This window comes from Phoenix dactylifera, unplaced genomic scaffold (genome assembly GCF_009389715.1).
Source record: "Phoenix dactylifera cultivar Barhee BC4 unplaced genomic scaffold, palm_55x_up_171113_PBpolish2nd_filt_p 000153F, whole genome shotgun sequence".
Lineage (NCBI taxonomy): Eukaryota > Viridiplantae > Streptophyta > Magnoliopsida > Arecales > Arecaceae > Phoenix > Phoenix dactylifera.
In genome coordinates this window covers 670001-682838 of record NW_024067702.1, presented here as the reverse complement: position 1 = coordinate 682838, position 12838 = coordinate 670001, and the positions used below count along the sequence as shown (strand labels likewise).

The following is a 12838-nucleotide window of genomic DNA, read 5'->3' as shown; positions in this document are numbered from 1 at the left end:
CAAATAATTAGTAAGACTTAATGGTTATGGTTATGGTTATTGAAACTTTGGAAAGTGTAACATATTATGCAAATTAAAGAATCATCAAACATGTTATGGCACAAAATTAATATCTTTTAAAAGTATGTAATCACATGATAACTTAGTATTATAAGATCATCATCTCGAAAAAATGCATCAAGATTCTCATTAATGCACACAAACAGTTTCTATCTCAAAGTAAATTTCGACGGTAGTCGATCAGTGGATGGTGTGGCTGGAGGGGTTGGATTTGTGGTTAGGGACCACCTTGGTAGGTGGATAGCAGCAGGAGGTCGGTGCACGCCTGAACTCACAGTGGTTGGAGCAGAGCTGCGGGCTGCTTGGGAGGGTATATTCTATGTGTGGCAGGTACTTGGTGTGGAGCGGGTTTGCCTTGAGGGAGATTCATCTGTGGTTATCGACTGGCTCCGAGGGGCGGATCGGTTTGGAGATGGTCATCCCCTCATTCGGGAGGCCCGTAGGATGGTGCGGTTGATGGGCGATGTTCAGATAGGGCACGTGTTTAGGGAGGCGAACAGGGCTGCAGACTGGGTCGCCTCTTATGTTGTCCGGCATTCCGGAGATTTTACTTGGACGTCTGATTATGACGTTCATCCTTATTTGCATTTTTTACTTTCCCATGATTTAGCAGGTTGTACTCATATTAGAGTTATATAAAATGAGTAGCCGCTTTTACCAAAAAAAAAAAAAAAAACAGTTTCTACTTCCATTGGGACATAGCTTTTGCTGGTTTCATAAGTCACCTTCCAACCAGGCCTTCCATACAACACTACTTCTCGCAATTTACATGAATCCCCTTGTATTATATGACAAATGATACTTTCTTATTTATACAAGATTTACATGAAACTCGTAGTGTCACACAGGAAAAGAAATTTTTCTCGTACGCAACCTTTACACACACACACACACACACACACACATATATACACACATACATATTTATATATATATATATAATTTTCAAAAGACTGCTACTTTCAAGCACCAATCTCTCGCCTGCAACAAGCATTGGTCCCCTGTACACGAGGATCAGATGGCTGATCCTGATAGCATTGCACTCCATTGCTCCGAGCAGGAAACCAAAGGATAAGGTAAAGCTTTTCCTTTTTTTCTTCTTAAGATAAATGAAGGTGACACAATATGGGTGCGAACATGAACTCATCCCAGGGGCAAGTCTTCCCAACCAGCTGAATAACAGCTGTTGGCTATGCTTAGCTTAAACCATTTGATATGCTGCTAATTATACGAAAGCTACTTTATAGACAACTACTTCTATGATTCCTTCCCAATCCTGGAATATTTTACATGCTGATTCTTTTTAATTTTGAATATTTCACATGCTGATACTCATGAATGTATTTACTCAAGAATAAAAAAAAAAGCATGAAGTTGCTAACATAAATAAATTTTATCAATATATATATATATATATATATATATATATATATATATAAAAGTAAATAATTTATACAGTTCTAATATGGATATGGATATATTCAAAAAGATTAGAACTTCTGAAAACAGCAAATTTCGAAATGCCAAGCCTGGCCAAGCACAAATTCTTTGAACATGAAACAAAAAATGAAGGCTCCATTGTTCAGTCCGACCTAACATTCCTTTCGCTTTCCCCTCAAAATATCATCACTCCCTCGTCTCCCCTTCCCACCGAACCCTAATTTTCTTCTCTTTCTCCTCAACAACAAATTGCCACCGTCACTTCCTGCCGCCGTATACCACCATATCTCCATCGACCGACACGTGCACCCAATTGCCTTCCACCACCCAAATCCGTCTCTTTATGTCCCTCTCCAGGTCCACTATCGAGAACCCCACCTCACGTGATCCCAAGCCCCACGCACATGGCCTTGGAGCCGTTTTGCCATACAGCTGGCACACGGTTCACGTGACGTCGCTTCTCGTCCCTTCCTGACCTAATTATATTATATCTCCTCAAATCATACTACGAAATTACTGAGAAAATTTTAAAAGAGAGAGTAAAGATTCCACTAACTAAAGTTGGCCACTTTCGTCCCGCTCCAATTTCCGCGTCATCCAATTTCCCGTTTTGCCCTCACAAACCTTAGCAAAGAATTAGGAAAAGAGCTGAAGAGATAAAGAGTAAAATAGAAAAAAGAATCACTAAAACAATAATATTATTACAACAATAATCACCACCATGACAGCTCTAAAACCTCAATCTCTCACTCACTGCCTCACTCTCCCATGTACAGAAAAAAAAATCCAAAGAAAAGAGAGAAATAAATAAAAAAGATGACAATAAAAACGACAACAATGGCGGGACAATAAAACACATATCAGGTCAGGAAAAAAGAGCGACGACGACGACCGTCCGATGACCATCCGATCAATAATCCGCGGCGGTGAGAGATCCGATCTAGAAGGCGACGGCGACGGATGCCGCGGTGACGGCGGCGGATATCATCCAGGAGGCGCGGAGGCCGGGGACGAAGCTGCCACCGCCGTTGGGGGGTGGGGTGGGCTGGGAGGACGGACCCGTGGGGGCGGGAGGGGAGATGTTCGACGGGGATGGGCCAACGGGAGATGGCGGGGAGGGGGTGGGGGCCGAGGGAGTGGGGGCGGGAGACGGAGGAGTGGGGGCGGGAGACGGAGGAGTGGGGGCGGGGGCCGAGGGGGCGGGGCCGGGGTAGGAGGGGCCATGGGGGCGGCGCCGGGGGCCGGGGTGGGGGTGGGGGGAGACGGGACGGGGGCCGGGGTTGGAGGGGCCATGGGGGCGGCGCCGGGTGCTTGTGCGGAGGACCTCATCGCCAGCAGCGCCAGCGCCACCATGAGGAAAGAGAAGCGAGCGCCGGCGACCGTCATCTCAGCCTAAGAGAGCGATCTTAGCGATCGCGCGAGAGAGATGAGGGTTTGGGTTTAGTTGGAGAAGAACAGGGAAGGGTAGGAGGATATATAAGGGAAGAGGTGGGAGAGAAAAGTACTGTAGAGAAAGAAAAGAGTATTTTTTTTAACATAAAAGAATATATTATTATATTAAAATTAGAAAAATACATTAAAAAAAAGGCAAGGACAACTAGGAGCCTAAGAGGACAGAGACACCGGAAGGGAGATGGACAGCCGTCTGATTGGATTTTTTGATCGATATGGTAGCGTTTGGTTCACACCAACTTGTTCCCTTATAAATATTAAAAATTATTTATTAATCCAATATTAGTACTTATTTTATTATATTTTTTGATTATTTTGGACGGTAGGGCACCGACGGTTGGATGGTACGACATCGACGTACCCAACAAGGTCTTTTAAAGATTTATTTATCTCACGTAACCCGTCTGATTTAGAATGGATGGTGTGGATCACGGTTAACCTATGATATTACTCTGACTTGACTAATCCGCGTTCGCGTCTCCGCGTTTGAAGTTTAATTCTCCAGACCTTATGATTGTGATCTGACGGTTATAATCTAATGACGGTTGACGACTCCACGTTCACCAATTGCTCCGTCCGTGTATCGTGGTATAATATTGAAGTATGAATTGGTTTGAAAAATAACTGCATTCGGATTTGCCATGTGATTGTGATCTAACGGTTATGATCTCATGAGGTTGGCGTGGCAGTAAGCTCCTACGGTTTAACGGGTCTATATCTAGAATTAATTACACATTAATTGGTTTGTACTAGCCGTTGACGGGTTATTAGAGGGGAAACACTGTTGACCACCTGCTCCTCCTCACAGAGAGAGAGAGAGAGAGAGAGAGAATAGTTTGGATGATTGGATTATGAGATGGTTTAATTATTAAGGGGGACAGGAATCGTGACAGTTGGCAAAGATTTTTTTAATTAGTTTAGGGGAAATCATTGGCTAGGTTGGACCAATCAGAGGCTACTGGTCCAGCGAGAGCTTTCTTGCTGGATCCTTTTTAATTTAACTTTTTAATTAAGTTAATGTTTGATTACTATTTTAAACGTTCTAATTAATTTTAGGGTTGGTGTGGCATTATAAGATGAAGAGCACATGGGAGGATATATTCTCCTCTTTCTCTAGAGTAAGGTTCTTTAGAATAATGCTTTTATTATGCTATCAAAAATGGCCAATAAGGCTGTATTAGCACCCCTTCTGGAGGTAGAGAAGGTGACATCCTACTCTCCATGGAATATTTCAAGTAAGGTTAGAAATGGACCATCGGTAGATCTAATTTTAATTACATTGGTCTAATTTTTTGGTAAAAAAATTTGGTTGGTGAGATGTACTAAATTTTTTTTGATTTGCTAAATAAAATTTATTAGCTAAGCTCAACCAAAATTGTTCTCTCATCCTAATTTCGATGTCTCCAATGGCACCAGAAATATTATGGTTGTAGAAATAGATGTTGATGTGGAGTTTAGAAACTATCTATAGCATGCAAGATAAAAGTAATGGAAGAATGATTAGGTGGTGGTCGTCCATCAAGCATTAAATGTCGTGTAATGGTGGATGTTTATAATACATGCAATGATTGTCAAAGGAAACCATGGAAGACAGGTATGGTTTTTTGTCGTTCTTCATGGTTTCTTACCACCAACCACACGGAAAGAAAGTAATGGAAGATACCTAGAGACCTGATAAATGGTGAAACGTACCCAACTTCTTTAGAAGTTGGGAGCTGTGACAATACATAGCACCCACCAGCGAAGCTTCCAAGCACTGAGTGTTGGAGAGGACCAAGATCACAAAGATAGACCGCTATCAAACAAGATACGGTATATGCATGGCACGTAAAATGTGCCATGTATACCATGCAACACCTACCTTATTTAATAGCCGCCCATCTTTATGGTCGGACGACATGGTGACCATCTAGCATTGTATAGCTCCATGCAGTATAAAGGATTCAAGATCCAGGGTTAGAGGCTTTTGCCTTAATCCCAAGTGCTTTTGAATTGAGAACTTGAGATCCTAGAATTGGGATAAGGTTATATTCTTGTTTTCTCCTCACTGTCCCAAGATCGATCGATCCATCCATCAATCTATCGGTCTATTGATCAAGATTCAACTTCCAAGTTTTGAGCTTGGGACATTCTACAATTGAAGCTTGTACATTGTAGTATTTTTCACTTTATATATGTGTGTGTGTGTGTGTGTGTGTGTGTGTGTGTGTGTGTGTGTTTTATGATGCTATAGCGTATACAAAGATGCATTTGATGCAGTTTGGTCATGCTCCACCTAGGCTCATTTCTTGATCTCCATCTATCAAGATAGATATATTCAACTTCCAAGTTTTGGGCTTGGGGCATTCTTCAATTGAAGAGGGCTGTGGATATTGAAGTGTTTTTTATATGATGCCATAGACTCTAAAAAGATGCATTTGTTTCAGAAGATGCTTTTGATTCAATTTGGTCACGCTCCACCTAAGCTCATTTCTTGATCAAGAAAATTTTTATGCTTGGTTGCTTGGTTTGATTGAATTTGCCCATTTCATTTTCAATCTAAAGACAATTTACTTGAAACAACTTGATTTGAACTTAAGCTTTGCAAAACTTGGGATATATAAAACTCGAGTAAATTTGAAATGAAACCTGAAAGTTAAATTCCATCAAATACTTTCACAATTTGTACCAAAAAAAAGTACTTTCGCACTTAGATTGATGATGATTCTATATAATTATGCATATAAAAATAAAACAGTATATGATATATTTAAAAATATTTTTTTGAATAATTAGTTATGCCAATTTTATTTAAGGAAACATGAGTGAAGTAGGCAATTATGGAACTGGCTACAAGCTATTTTGAGCACAAATTTCAAGCACCATCTTGATTTTTCAGCAAACATTAGTTAATCTAGATGGAGTCAAATACTGAACTTAGCCAAGCTATTTATGAATGTGTTAACCTTATCTCGAAGATAATATCATGTTTTTTTTTGTTTTTTTTAAGGGCTGATTTCAAGTACCGTAACCTTTTGCCCAAGTAGCAAGAGGTAATACCATTTGAACAAGTGCATAGTAGTTACCATCTTTCTTTTGTTACTTTGATATACGTATAAATGATTAATGTTTTATACACATGGCATGAACATTGCATGCTCTCCTCTAAGGCCTTGTAAGAAAATTTGGGGAAATAATGAAAGGTCTAAAATGTATTATAGGGTTTGCTATGGTGCCTCTAAGGTTTCCTAAGGTACATAATCTTGATCATAGATTCAATAATGAAAAGTCTAAAATGGATGACTAAATAAGTGATAGTATAGATCACTAGAATCACATTTTTTTTTTGTAATTAAACCAAAATCTGTCTCTTCTTTGTCCCCTTCTTCCCAGTCACTCTCGTTGGCATGAGGAGAAATCGGTCGATATCAGTGCTAGTGTACCACGAGAATGGGAAGGTCCAAGAAGTCCGCTACGTTATCCACCACAATTCAGGTGGCGTCCATTGATTTTGCAATGGCATCAACAATCTTCTTCTAGAGGATGGTGAGGTTCTTGTGGCGAGACACTAGAAGCCGCCAGAGTCTAGCAGAATCCATCCGATGGTAATATGAACAAAGTGGAGGTCATCAGGGGCTTTAGCATCGACGGTTTTGATCTTGGCAAGGATGCCTTGCGATCTTGGATGAGGGAAGAAATAGCAAATTGGTGGTTTGGTATGGAGACCTCGTGGAGGTCGAGGAATTTTAGGGTTTGCTTCGTCTAAGCTTTGAGGGCTTGGAGCTGAAGTTGAGGGCCTCGGAGCGGTCGGCTAGGGTTTGTTGGAAGGATGAGAAGCAGTTGGAGTGGTTATTCTAGATTAGGGTGCAATTGGAGATTTGGGTTTTTTGGGCCTCGAGTTCATCAAAGGCCGTCTAGGCTCTATCGTGGTGGTAGCGAAGTCAATTGCTATAGAATCTGGCATTGAAAGTAGGGAAGTTGAGATAGAGTGATTGTGATGGTAGCATGAGATGGATATAGAGTCCAAACTTGAGAATGGTGAGGCTATTGGAAGGAACCAAATCCTAGAGACGATATTGGACCCTATCAAGAATGATCTGGGACCCTTAAAAGTTCCGTGTCTTGCTTAGCAACTTTGACTCCCTCAAAAATGCTACATGTGCTTATGGCACCATCTCTTGTGCCCTCCACAACCCCAAGGCTAAGACTAACTTCGCCTTTGTCCGTAGCTCCCCTCCCCAACCCCCAAGCTCTCATTTCCTCTCCTCCACCGCCTCCACAATTATTGTTGGATTCTACTTCTACCACCACCACCCAAGTCTAGCCTCACCTCTCAAGCTCCCATTGCTACAGCGGTTGACATCTAGCATCCTGAGTAGCATTGCAAAGTCGCTCAATGGGCCTCGACTGTCGATGTCGCTGCTCCTCCTTTGGTCCTTCTCTCACTTCAGACATTCACCAACTCACCACTGCTCCCCCTTTGGTCCTCCTCTCACCTCTGACATTCGCCAACTCACTACCAACTCACCATTGGAGTATTACCGCTACCCATCTTGGCCGAGCTTGTCGGAGGGGGACGATGTGGTAGTGCACGGGAGATTAACCGATTGCCATTTTGGTTCCTAGTATACCTTTTAACAATGGACAACTATGATCATTACTTTATTTCTATTAAAAAATAATATAAAAGTACCTTAGCAAAATCCTAGTTATATCGTGATGAAGGATGTTTTCTTATCAAGCAAGATAAATCTATTCTAACCTCCTTGCATAATGCAAAATAGGCAAACTAGGGCAAAGTTATTATGTCCAATTAACATTTGTCCATGTTCCCTTGCTTAGTGCAGGAAAAAGTAAAAGGGCATTTTGTTCCCTTACATAAAAGAATCAAAAATTTTAAAAAAATCCATGCTCCAACTAAGTACACAAAAGTTCTATCCTGTAAAATGAGTCCTGTCTCTTCAAATTTATCCAAATAGTTTTGCTTATTCTTGTCAAATTTATTTTGCAATCAAACACCTTAAATATTCTTCCATATTTTATTTATGCCAAGGATGATTATGATTAGGGGATCATACGTCTGCAAGGCATTAAGAGTCACCTTCTTCTTCCTTCCTGAGCTTGCATTCATCCGTGGTCAGTGGAGACAAACCTAATTTCTTCGTCTTCTGATTCAGATGGGCCGTCATCCTTCACTTCACTCAAAGAGAAGTGATGCGATTCATAGCAGTCAAAAGTTGGTCGAATTCCTACCTCCTAATAGATCTTATAAATAGGCAATCGTACCTACACCTTTTTGTACGCTATATTTTTCTACAACTTGTCTTATTAGTAATTTTCCAAATTCTCATCAGTATTTCTTGATAAAAAGGAGCCAGAGTTTATAAGCAATAGCTTATTTATTTATTTAAGGAGCTTATACTAGTTATGGCAGATTTTCCATCAAATTGCATAAACTAGATCCATTGTGAACCTTAAAGAGGAGCCCTGCAGGATTTACTTTATTTGTATTTTCTACCAGAAAAAGTTTCCGACTTTTGGGATGACAAATTTTACCTATCTTCTTTCCCTAAGAGTGGGCTCCAGGTTTCAATTCTAACCCTGGGTAGCGTTAAATAAAATTGTTGTCAAAACGTCACTAACACTTGGTATGAATGGATATCGTCATTGCAATTTTGTTGGCCCCGGTTTGATAACAAGTATGGGACCGAAACAGCTGTGATTGAAATATATGGTTCTAAAAGTTTACTTGCAAGCATCTGCAACTAAAGCATGCCTCTGATCTAAGCCAGTGCTAAGAAACAAAACAAAGAGAAGATCAAATAATGGAGCAAAATAAGGACACAAGGAAGAGGACCAAACCCAGGGCACTGTCTTGGACCAGGGGTAATGCTTTCATTTGCAGTAGGCCCCTCCAATGGCCTGTACCAAGTTGGAATATTCTACCACCACCACATGAATGACAAGAGGATTCTAAAGGGGCTCCCCAATCTCTTGTGACATGGCTTCTTCTCTGGACTCTTATTATTGGCCATTACATTTATTTATTTATTTATTTGGTGGTTGATGTTTCCTGAGGGAGGGGGGGGACCAACCCACCCGTGTAGCAGCCCCCACTGGCCCCCCCTCCACCAAAGAATGTTCGATACAGGTCGCAGTTTTTCTGTGTTTTTTCGGACCTATGGGCTCCCCCTACTGAGATCACCGCCTTTACGTATGGGTACATCACCTCAGCGCCACTTCGATACAAATAGAAGAAAAGCATATCTTCTCCGAGCTATCGGGGTATGGGGCATCCGGTCCGTAAATTTAATCGACGTCTGCGCATTTCAAATTCGGACAACCTATATGGAGTTCTAGCTCTCTTATCATCAGGCTACTATCTTGATGGCACATTTATTTGTTTCTTCATCATCAATCTTTTTCCACCTTGACAAACTCCATGGAAGAGGTACAGGCCAAGTCAAGGCCTCGCCCTGACAGCTAGTCCACCCAGCTAGAGGAAAGAGAGGGCCATCTCGCCATCACCTCTTTATTATGGGGCACACCGCTGAGGGGACACTTCCACTAATCGAGCAGTACTAATTAATTACAAAAAAAACATATGAATGCCATTAGTCTTTTTGGAAGCCTTATAGTCAATATGTGTTATACAATAAATATTTAAAAAAGAGTGCCTACTGATTGGGTTGGTGAAGTTACGGGGGCTTGGAGTCTTCTTTTTAGCATCATTCATGATGTCAATGTCTTTTTCTTTTTTGATAGACCTTGCCCATTTTCTTATAAAAAACAATTATTATCTAGATATTATTCTTGAATAATGAAAATCATATAATACAAATGAGGATGGCTAATTGGACTTTCCTTTTGTACATCTAAATAGAATAATGACAAATCAAAAATATGTTCTGTTTGATGAATAATCCCTTGGAGGATATAGTACTAGTTATTATTTTTTTCCTTTTTTGTTATGATACTTATTAATGATTTTACAACATTTGTTATTTTGCCTTTAGAGAGTTTCCATTTGTGATAGATTTGGGTGAATAATATCCATACTTTTCTTATAATAGCAAAAAATTTTGGTGGCCAAAATAATGAGGTTGTTTCTATCAAAAATAAAAAAAATAATGGGGTATCTTAGTTTGAAACTAAGTTTGGAAGGGCCTATTGTATCTAATGATACTCTCCTAAGTTTGCTTCAAGGTCAATACTTGTTAATTGAACAAGAAATCTAGTTGAGATAGAAAATACATACTAGGAGTGATTGGAAGCCACGGTAATGACCATGCTAATGGTGCGGGGGTGCATAAGAACACCAGAAGTGATGCATGAGCGCATGGAAGGTGATGATAAAGAGGGCATATAAGGTAGCAATTTACTTGTTTGAGTTTGCTTACAAAATTACTTCGATGCCTCTAACTAGCATCTGTTTCTAGGCATTGCATCTAGCCAACTAGCAACCGGTTTGAGTTTAGAATATGCTCGGTTGCAAAAGAATCCATGGAACAAGAAAAGAAAAAATAAAATCTTGACCATAAAAAAGAAAAACTTTTCAAGAAAAATAGTAATAAGCTTTCCGAATTTATTTTCTTTAATGAATAATTAATTTTTTAAAGAAAAGTGAGTTTTCTAAGCATCTCTCTGATAAAAACAAACATACTCGTAATGAATTATATCTTTCTTAGTTAATTTAACATGCATATTAAAAGACTAGTTATAATATCCCTATCGGAGCAAGTAATATTGTAAACTACCCTTATCGGTACAAAACTAATTTACCTCATCTCTATGTGAAAATAGCTTCACTTTCTAGTGCATGGATGCTGTATGTCAAATAAACAAAAACTCTCACTATACAAAACTATCTAATGCAATACATAGGAGGTAAAAATGACCATAGGCAATGGCTTGCCAACAAATATTTGCTTAGCTAGTCGGTTATTCTTCTCTTTATAAGAAGAGGTCTGAGGTTCAAACCTGAGTGCTAGTGAATAGCCACCATACTTGTATGGACCTATGTGGACTTTTGGCATTATGATTATCCCTAGAGGTTGAGGTGTTGGAAAAAAAATAATAAAAGAACGCCAATTTATGTAAAATTTGTAATTAGAACATTTAATATAGTTCAGAAATCTGTCTTACCCTTTATATTCAAACACATCATAGAACACTTAATGTTGTTGCCTAGGCGATTACTTAAGCTATCTTTTAAAATACTAATATGAAAAGGACAAATGGCATCTTGTCCAGGACGAATTCTAAAGTCACTTTATTTGCAGATATCCAGGCTTCTAAGTCACTTTATTTGTGCTGACTCTCGAGTTTAGAATTTCTAACTACCAGAAAATACATTTCTATATCAGCAAAATGTTATCCAGGATTTTGTGATATGGAATTGTGTGAGGGTGTTAATTTATTGAGTTGGTAAAGTCAGTGGACACCCATGATCTATGTTTTCGGTTGGCCTTCCCTTTATCCAAATTCTTACAGAGAAGAGAAAAGAAACAAATCTATAGGATAATCAGATGGAACCAATTCAGTTTTCTGAAAGCCTTCTTGAAAATTTTTTAAGGGAAATTAGAAACCATTCAGAAGAAGCTTATCAATATCTCCCTCTTAAACATTAGTACCTTCAGCGATTGCATGTATCAATGATATTAATTGTGGTCATAGTGAAGCTATGAATCTAATACTCTGGCCGCCCCACGGTGTGCACCGGCCTTTCCGTCCCTTCTGACGGCGATGCGTTCCTGTCCTTAACTGGACGGGTCGTGCCTCCGGTGTCGTTACTTTGAAGAAAGTAGAGTGCTCAAAGCAAGCCTACACCGTCGTGGCCTCCCGTTCCATCCGGCCGCTCTTGTCTCCATAGGCTCTCGCGGATGCCGTGGATTTATCGGTCCGGGGGCCTTCGGCCCCCGCGTCCCTGTCTCGAGTGTGGTCGGCCGTAGTTGCCGCTCCCGATGTGGAGGCCCGAAGCGATACTGACGTGCAAATTGTTCATCTGACTTCGGTATAGGGGCGAAAGACTAATCGAACCATCTAGTAGCTGGTTCTCTCCGAAGTTTTCCTCTATTCTCAGGGATTGCTAAATGAATCAAAATTTGCTATAGTCCCACATTTACTAATAATAGAATGCTAGATGGATTTATTTGCTTCAACTTGTCCTTCCAACAGCTTAAGTTTTTAGGCTGCAAGTCCATGACACAAGGCGGTGTTAACTCTACCAAAAGAAAAGACAAGTAGATAGATAAATAAATAGAGCTGCTAGCAGTTGCCTAATGATGTTAAAAAAACCCACCCTGATCCATAGTTCCTAATGAAATCCATCAATATCATCAATATTTAGCTCAAGGCGGCCTGGTTGATGGGTAACCCAGTGTGATTGAATTTGAGTGGAAAACTGGGTACTCCAGATGGGAGGAAAAATTTGACTCTATTGCCTGATGATCTGAATCTGGGCTCGAATGATAGCGCAGAGCGGCGTTCTCTGAGGTGACCACTCCGTAGAGCCTTTTATATTTTGTTTCCCACAAACTACAAACTAGGATCCCGTTGGTTTTCATAGGACATCCTGATTCCTGACCTAATATGGCCGTAAGAGCCTGTCACATATTTCATCAAGACTAGTTGCCAAGGTCAACCAACTTGCCTCTTCAAATTCTTGTGAACTTTGCAACTGTGGATGGATAGAAACCAGGGTTTCTTGGTACGTGGAAGTCACAACTTTGCCTCTTACCTAATTCTTGTAAACTTTGTAAACTTACCAGCAAGATGATAAGCTATATATATATATACACACACACATATACATATACATATACATATACATATACAGATATATATATACACACACATATACATATACATATATATCTATATACATATATACACATATACATATACA

The 12838-nt window shown here is 40.0% G+C and overlaps 1 long non-coding RNA gene across 1 annotated transcript; it reads right to left on the bottom strand.

Annotated features, from left to right (window-relative positions):
- Positions 1 to 1494: 1494 nt before the first annotated feature.
- On the bottom strand, positions 1495 to 2655 carry LOC103700426. Its single transcript, XR_602975.3, has 2 exons — positions 2057 to 2655; positions 1495 to 1976 (listed from the first exon to the last, which is right to left on the bottom strand). It is a non-coding gene; the product is annotated as an uncharacterized LOC103700426 (long non-coding RNA).
- Between the last annotated feature and the right edge of the window lie 10183 nt (positions 2656 to 12838).